This window comes from Pteropus vampyrus, unplaced genomic scaffold, assembly GCF_000151845.1.
Source record: "Pteropus vampyrus isolate Shadow unplaced genomic scaffold, Pvam_2.0 Scaffold10, whole genome shotgun sequence".
Taxonomy (NCBI): Eukaryota; Metazoa; Chordata; class Mammalia; order Chiroptera; family Pteropodidae; genus Pteropus; species Pteropus vampyrus.
In genome coordinates, this window is record NW_011888791.1 from 307,725 (window position 1) to 316,608 (window position 8,884).

The 8,884-nt window shown below is 39.6% G+C and overlaps 1 long non-coding RNA gene across 1 annotated transcript; it reads left to right on the forward strand.

Annotated features, from left to right (window-relative positions):
* Positions 1-2,325: 2,325 nt before the first annotated feature.
* LOC111730506 lies at positions 2,326-7,574 on the forward strand. The gene is made up of 3 exons (XR_002776720.1): positions 2,326-2,650; positions 3,112-3,225; positions 6,328-7,574. It is a non-coding gene; the product is annotated as an uncharacterized LOC111730506 (long non-coding RNA).
* Positions 7,575-8,884: the final 1,310 nt, after the last annotated feature.

The window sequence follows — 8,884 nt, forward strand, 5'->3', positions numbered from 1 at the left end:
TTTTTGTAAGAAGCATGGCATAGTGCTGGAGAATACTAGAGTTGGAGTCAGAATTGTAGCAGCAACAATAATATTTATTATCATTATCATCAACATTTGAGTATTTACTGTGCACTAAAAAATAAGTGGTCTAAACAGTGTACATAAATTCTTTCATATATTCTTTTTATGAAGTAGGTACTATCATCAGTCCTATCTGACAGATAAATAGGGTCCAGAGAGCTTAGGTCATTTGCCAAAGGCCATATAGTTTAGTAAATGGTGGTGGTGGTGAGACGAACCTGAATTTCATCTTTCCCTTAATCAAAATAGTCCAGGTTATGCAGTAGGAGAAAACACCTCTGAATCTCAATAGCTTAGCTCAACAGACACTACCTATTCTATGTGGGTTGGCAGAGGCCTAGGCTATTATATTAACTCATAGACCCAGGCTGACATGTTTCATTTTCACACATGCTTTCATCATCAGGATCAGGAGTCTCCAACCTCTGTGGCCTATTAGGAACTGGGCGGCACAGCAGGAGGTGAGCAGCAGGAAAGCGAGCAAAGCTTCATCTGTATTTGCAGCTGTTCCCCAGTGCTAGCATCACTGACTCAGCTCCATCTCAGATCATCAGGTATTAGGTTCTCATAGGAGCACTGGTCCCTGGTGCCAAAAAGGTTGGGGATCATTGAACTGATTACCGCGAAGGCAAGCGTGTGCTAAAGTGTAACTGGAATGAAATGTGTTTGCTTGAAAAGGATTCATGTCACTTCTCACATTTCACTGGCCAAAACAAGTCACATGCCCTTCCTCACTTCAAGGGAGAAATGTACTCCTGCTATGAGCCTTGAAGGAGGCAATCCAGACTATTTGGTATTAATGATTACCACAAACACGCAGGCCCTGGCCAGGTTATGTTCCTTTAAGCCTCAATCTCTCTACCCACAAAATGACCATAATCATTTTGTAAGGATCTCTTGTAAGGATCAAATAGAGATGTTAGTTACCAACAATAAGGCAGAGTGGTTGCATCTAACCTCAAATTTCTATCAGCTGAAAAGCCTGGTTCCATCACAGGTGGCTCTGTGCCCTTCATACAGAGCTGTCTTTGGAATGGCCTCTGTCCAATACGAGAACCTTTTTTACTTACACACCTGAGGTTGTGAAGGATATAGTTTTCATTTTAATAAACAACATGCCATAGTTGTTGTTCCAATGCTGGCCAGAGTTGTCTGGAACCATCAGCGTTTCAGTTCATGTTTAAAGCTTGTGCCTACTTAGGCTTGAGCATGTGAGGGTCATGGCGAGAATGCCTTCCTTCAGGTTCTCTGAGCTCTCAGGTCTTCAAGATAGTTTACTTGGCTCCTCTCAGTTTCACTGGAATGACTCTCCCCAGGATGTCTGCTCTGAGTCAGGGATGAGCTAAGCCTCAGAAACTCCTTTGCCAACCAAGGAATGGTAGCGCTGAGGAGAGGACAAAAAATACCCTTAAAAAGAGCAATTCCCAAACTTCCACGCAAAAAGTTGTGACCACACTGCCAGAGCATTTTGCTGGCTTCTTTCTTATGGGTTGTTTTGCTAGGTCATTTGTCCTCTTCCTCGCTCCTCCGATAGACTAGGTTGTGAGCTTCGTAAGAATGAGGAGCATCTTTACATCTGGGTTTCACGGCAGATATGAACAACCCGGTACAAAACAAGTACTCAATGAAGGTTCACTGTATGAAAATGCTTCTGAATAGTCTTCATATGAATTAACACATGATGATTTCCTTGTAGAATTTAGTATCTAACTAAACTCTAGCAATTAGGCTAGTTGATTTTATAAATCTAAAATAAGGCTAAAATGGGGGAGGGGAAAACAGAAGAGCGAGTTAAAAAAGGACATTTCAGGCGGAGGGAGCAGGTGTAGAGTTAGAAAAGTAAAAGGTAATATCCAGCATGGGGAGTGCCGCACTTAGCATGGAAGGTTAAAACAATAGGTTAAAGAGGAAGGTTGGAGCTAGCTAGATACGGGACAACGAGGGGAAGGCGAGAAATGGGACGTGGTGCATCAAATTCCGCAGCCAAGAACTCAAACTGCAAAGCAGGACGGGTGGAGGAAATACATTAGGCTCCTAAAGCTTCCTCTTATTTAGGCGAGCTCCAGTTCACAAAGGGATTAGCGAAAGCAGACTTCGCACTTCCCCCAGGCCAAGAGAGCTGGAGGGACGCTCCCTAACCTCGCTCCGTCACGTGGGCAGAAGCGCCCAAGGCACGTGACCTACCTAGAGCCTGGCCAATCAGTTTCTGCAGGGGCGGGGACTCGAAGTCCAAGGGGCGGGAGCATCTGTTGAGGTCGCTTCTTCTCGCGAGCCTTGCCACCATCACTCTTCAGCCGCCCACGACCAGGAGCTAAGGTCTCGCGAGGCTTGGGTGTTGCGGCGGTAGGAGGAGGACGGAGAAGGACGGCGCTAAGCCACCGCTGCCTCCCTCGCTCACTCCCTCGCGCGCTCGCCCGCCCCCTCCCTCCCTCCCCTCCCTTCCCCGGCCCCGGCTCCGGCCCTGGCCCATTTGCTGTTCATTCTTCTACTGGGAGGATGTCGGGCTCGTCTCTCCCCAGCGCCCTGGCCCTCTCGCTGTTGCTGGTCTCTGGCTCCCTTCTCCCAGGGCCAGGCGCGGCTCAGAACGGTAAGCGGGGCGCCGGGGGCGGGTCGGGCGGGGGCTGTGGAACGCCGGCGGCCGTCCGGGGCCTGAGGAGGTGCGAGAGTAAGGGGAAGGGAGCTGGTGGGTAGTCTGAGGGACTGCGGACCTAAAGCGAGGAGAAGCGGGTCGGAGTTGGAGGCGCGGGTGTGAGAACGGGATTCGCCAGTGTGAGAGGTGGGGGCGTCAGATAAGAGCCTGAGGTGTATTGCTGACTTAGAGGCGCCACATCGTGGGGCTCGTCGCTCCGAGTCGGGGACACTCAGGAAGCCGACGTGAGGAGCTGGAGTAGCGGGGGCGGATGAGGAAGGGGCGCAGCTATTAAGACAGCAGGAGACCGGCGTTTGTGTTTAAGGCGACGGGAAGTGGTGTTGTCAGGGTCCCGGGCATAGGGGTCGTCTAGGATTCTACTGGGGCCCTGTAGGACTGATGACATCCTTAAAATATAGAGGACACGTTGTGGGTAAAGGAGTCCTGGAGAAAACTGAGCAAGAGCAAGAGTACTGGAGCCCTAAGAAGGGGGTGAAGAATCAGAGAACCTTGGATATAGAGGTAGACGGAAGGTGGGTGGAAAGCTAAGGTAGTGGGTTGACTGCAGTTGGGGATCTGGAAAGGGAAGCAGCAGTGGCTCTAAACGACATGGGCGGGGTGGGGGGGGGAAGAGGGCTGGGTTTGAAGAGGAGGGTGGAGTGTTGGGCATTCTAGGGTAGTGGTTGGGAGAGCAAAAGGGAGTTTCTAAATAAGGAGAGGAAAAATGAGCAGAGGGATGGGGAGAAAGGGTTGAAACTGAGGTAGGGGTAATATTTATTAGAGAAAGAAGGGTGCCTGGAAGTAGAGATGGAGGTGGGGGAAGACAAAATAAACGAAGGGAGTGAAATGCGGGAAGCCGGGGTCTTAACGTTGTTTGCAGTGTGAAAGATATATTCGGGAAGGAAAGAGCTGAGTTGTGGCGAGCGCTGTATGATATTGGTTGGGCCTTTGGGAAGGCAGGGACACATAGCTGGAACTGCAGTGATGGGATTGAGGACAGTGACTGGAGAAAATGGGTTTTTAAGATCTAAAAGTTTCAAGACAAAAGAGACATTATTTCTGAGGAACATACAAGTAATCCCTGCCTGGGATGCGTGCAGTGTTCAGTGAAAACGAGAGACTTAGGTTTTGAATTCAGGCTCTTTAGAGAAGGTGGAGAAGTGGTGGGGAATCATGGTGATGGGGTATCTGATCTAGACGAAAAGATTCTGATTGTTGAAGGCATTTGTTACGGTTCAACTGCTGAATTGATCTTTCATAGGTGAGACTAAAAGTATGAATTAGTTTCTGCTCTTGTGGAAACAGCCTTTAAGAGATTTAAAAAATATTTTTATAGTAAAGAATTTATAAGAAGTCAGTACTAGAGAGTGAACTATGAAGTATTTTTGCTACTTCAGTGTTTCTTTGTTGTTATGCTAGAACAATTTGAAATTACTCCTGTTGGAATATCTGAAATTTTAAATGACTTTCATTTTAAAAAAAGTCAGTGATAGAGCTAATGGAGTTAAGCATTCTTAGGCGAATCCATGCTTAAATTGCTGACGATTACAGTGAAAATATATCAATAAAGGATCGAAAAAGCACCATCAGTTAAATATATGTTTGTTATACCAAATTGTACCAATCAAATCCTGTGTGTGCTTCATGGCCTTGAATTATCACTGTAAGGGTCAGAAAGGAAACATTTTTCTGTCTCTAGCATTTAATGTATGTGAAGTATATTGTGTATTTTTCCTGTTTTCCTCCAAAGCATAGGCCACTGTGGAAGGCAGGGTAGAGCTAGATTGATTTGTCTTAACCAATTAACCAACAGTCTGTTTTGACAATATGACTTAAGCCTAATACTAATTTCAGCTATTCGATTTGTGGAAATAGCATGGTTTCATTTGGCACCATAGGTGAGAGGTTCTTGATCTTAACACTAATCTCTCTGCTGGCATAGCATCTTTCAGTGATTGATAATACAGTGAAATTGTAGTTTCTTAGCAACTAAAGCAAGTTTTTTGGATAGGCCTTCAAAGACTCATCTGGTTGTTTTCAGTGATATGTGTTCCAAATACAGCATAGTTCAGCCTTTTCCTTGAAATGAGCTTGAATTCAGTCACATGACATGACCGGTGAAGTGAAGCTGAGCTTGTTGTTGACCTAAATGAATGTAAATTTAATTCAAGGAAGAAACGGTTATCATTTGAATTTGAGTACACATAGATAAGGATGCTTTTTTATAGCTTCCTATAACATAATAAGATTCAAACTTTCAATTGGTAATAGCCTTATAGTAGTCTGACCTTGTGTCATGGAGTTTGCATTTTCTTACAGTGCTTCAGAAATGGATACCATGCTCTCTGTATGATATTGAAATGTTAGAAATGTTAGATTTCAAAATGATGACTTAAAAAAACACCAAAACCTACATGTTTCTGGATTGGGTATGTGGTAGTATAAATTGAGTGTAGATGTTTTTCAAAAGGTCTCTATTTCATTATTCCTAAAATGAAGAATTTGGACTAGATGACCCTCAAGATCTCTTCCAGTTCTGTGACCTGTTATCAAGACTTTCATTCAGATAGATTTTGTTTCTCATCCAAATATTTAAACTTGAAGGACCACAGTTTCCAGTAAAATCCTTATGTAAAGTGTTGATTTTTGAATGTATCGTGAAAAATGTAGTTCATTTTAAAGGAAGAAACTTTTCCTAAAATGCTAAGACATTCAAAAGCTTTAGACTAGAATTAAATTGAACAAGTATAAGCCAAGCGGTACTTTATGGTAGTCAAGAGCACAGACGTGGGATCCTGATAGACCTGGGTTTGAGTCCCAGCTCTCTGTAGCTAAGTGAACTTGAATAAGTAAGGTGCTTAGTATTTCCAAGCCTCAGTTTTATCATCTGTAAAATGGGGTTTATAATAATGTCAATCTCTAGGGGATGATGCGAGGATTAAATGAGATAATGGCCATAAAGCACTTAGATTTCTGCCTGGCATATAGTGAGTCTCAGTTCAGAGTCCATTTTTATTATAGGTAACATGTTACTGTACTGTAACATGCTATATTACTGTATGTAAAAAGTAGCATTATTAATTACTTATTTTCTTCATATATATATATTGAACATTTAATTGTTAATGCTAACTCACTATTATCTTGAATGAAGTTAACTTCATTTGAAGGCTCTGAACAGAGAGATTTGCACTTTTGCACATGTAACTTTTTAAGAAAAGTGACCAGCAGTGCTGCAGTTTCAGATTTGGCAAGAAAGTTTGTATGTCCATTTCATTGTCTGGGAGATTTCATGGCTTTCTTTTTCTTTCAGTGAACTAAATATTTCTTCATAGAATCCCTTAGTTGTTAATAGAAATAGAATGTAGTGCCTGGCACACAGTGGGAGTGTCGAAGATGTTAGCTGATGAATGAATGTGGAGTGAAGTGTAAAAATGTAATATTGAAAATATAAAGTTGGATAATAAACACAGTTTAGTGGGAGAAAAAGAAAAGTCTAATCAATTTTATTATTAATGAGCTAAATTTTAAGAAACCATTTTGCTTGGGTGATACTAGATAGCTGTGAGCATTGTGTTTTTAACAATGTCAGTATTTGCATTAGATAATACACACGTTTTTTTCTTTTCTGTCAGGTGCTGTTTGCTTCAGTGGTTTGGCAGTTTTCTCTCCTTGAGTACATTTTTAGATGTGTATTTGCTATTGTGCATTTCCTCTTTGGGTGAAGTGAAATGAGTAACAGAAGACATGTTATCTATGGCAGCTGTGCACAAATGACATGCCAAATGTCATGCAAGAGATCTTAACATAATTAACCCAAATAAAAATTTAAATGAAGAAATAGTTTGCCTTGGAATAAAGCATTTTCTGAGAAGATCATAAGCCTCCAGTCTCTCAGGCAACTGACCAGAGTATCACTACTGACATAATGGAGCACCCAGGCATGAGAAACTTTTCAGGGCTCTGGAGTAGAAAGGCCGTGTTACTACATCAGGACCTGTTGCTGGGCTCTTAGTCTTTGTTTTTCAAGGTTACTGGAGCCAAATTAGAAAGAGATGCAGATGGGATTTTATGTTGCCAGACATAATATAGCTTAACCTGTTAATGTACCAAGGTTTAAAACAACAAAAGGAAATAAAAGCCCTTAAATATAAATGTACTCCACAGTCCAAACATTTGCCATAAATTAGGATTGAGGTTCATTACAGGCCTTACTTTGTCTGAGTTATACAAATCTCCATGAGAAATTGGACTATTTGGTCTTGAAAGAATTCCTTTATTTTTCTCATTAATTCAGTTTTTATGTGAAATATTTTCTCTTGTGGAGTATACCTTTATATATTAATAAAAAGCAAAATGTTATCCTATTGTCTTTATTTTTTACTAAATATAAATTTATTTAGTTTGAGGTACTTTTTCAAAATAAGATGTTTCATATGTAAAATCTGAAACTTTGCCAGATGTATGTAAAAGTTTTTTTAACAAGAATTTGGAAAGGAGATAAGATGCTAATATCTATACAAATGAAATGTGTAGAAAAACAATGAATGACTATATTAAATATCACACAGATGTTCAATAAAAATTTGAATAAAGTTATGCAAAGACATTTTAGCAGAAGTAAATTCTGTGAAAAATTTTCTGATGCATTCTATTTACAGTGAGAACACAATCTGGACAGCATCAGAAATAGAGAATGAAGTTGTAAGAGAAAAGGAAAAAGAAGAAAGTCTACAGTAGTACAAAGAGAAAAGCAGGAAGCAAAAATGAGGAGCATCTGGAAAAATAGAATCTATCAGAAAGAGTAAATAGAGATCTTTCAAGTACATTCACATATCAAAATTAAAATAATAGTGCAAAATCACCATTGTGTGAACAATTGGCTTGGCTTTCACTGTGCTTCTTTAAACAAAACATCATTTTACATGAATTTATAAAAATGCCATTGATGGTATGGAGTTTAATTTTAAGCACCTTAGATAAATGCTTTTAAAATTTGTGAGGTTTTTGTGCATTTTTCTTTCAGAATTCCCAATTTTAGTTGGTCCTTACCAACGAAATAGTTTTAGGGAGGCAGGAAAACTCTTCAGTAAAATTAGTTGATTATAGTCATAAACTTCTCACTGAATTTAAAGTGAAATACTTTTGTGATCCAGTGTAAAAACATTATTCCAGTGGAGTTGATGTCTAAATTTAAAAAATTGAATACGTAAGTAAAATACTTCTGTTTCTCAAGAGTTTATTCAAAATTGTTATCTAAAATCGAAAGTAGGCCTTTTTTGTTTGATTTTACATTTATACGAAGTATACATTTATTAATCAAACCTAATTAGATTGAAGTTATTTTTACTTGACTGCTCAGAGCTCTGTATGGAAATGGAGTTTATTGAATATTTAAAGAATTTCCTAAGTATCTACATTTATTTGCGTACAGAAGATTAGTGGGAGACATAGTTAATGTTCCTCAGGCACTCTCTAGTTTTTTGTTTTGTTTCTTGTTTTTGTTAATGTTTCAAATTAAAAAAAACAACAACTCAGTCTTATTTTTTCATTAAAGCAGACTTTGATGGAAACATCTTGTGTTAAGTTCCTTGTTCTAAAAACTACTGAATGGTATTCTTTTGCATTTCTGAAAATAATCATGGAATGTTTTAAGACTAGTTTTTCCAAGTGATCTTAGTTACTAGAACCTTATGGTACACTTTATGGTATTTTCCAGTAGTATATCACTTTGGATATGCTTTGCTTCACTTCGTTTTATCTTGTTACACCCAAATATTGCTTCAGATTGATTAAACTATGAATTATGAGATGATGTGAAATCACTTTGAAAGTATTAGGGTTCTATATATTATATAAGGTTCTATTATTAGAAAACAAATTACAGATTGTGGCAATAGTTTTAATCATATCCAAATGTATATTCACATTCTAAAAATGATTAAATATAAAATACAAGACAAAATGTCAAGTCCTTTCTGACAGAATACAGGGCAAAATGTTCCATATACAGTAAGATACATTAAAAAAAGGTAAGAGTGTGCTTGCATTTATAAATTATAACACTGATTCTTCTTTTCTTCCTGATAGTATATGAAAACCACTCGACTAGATGATGTCTAAATTCCCTTCCAATTCTAAAATCGCAGAACTCTATTGATCTTACAGCTTAGGTACTGCCTCTGATGGGTA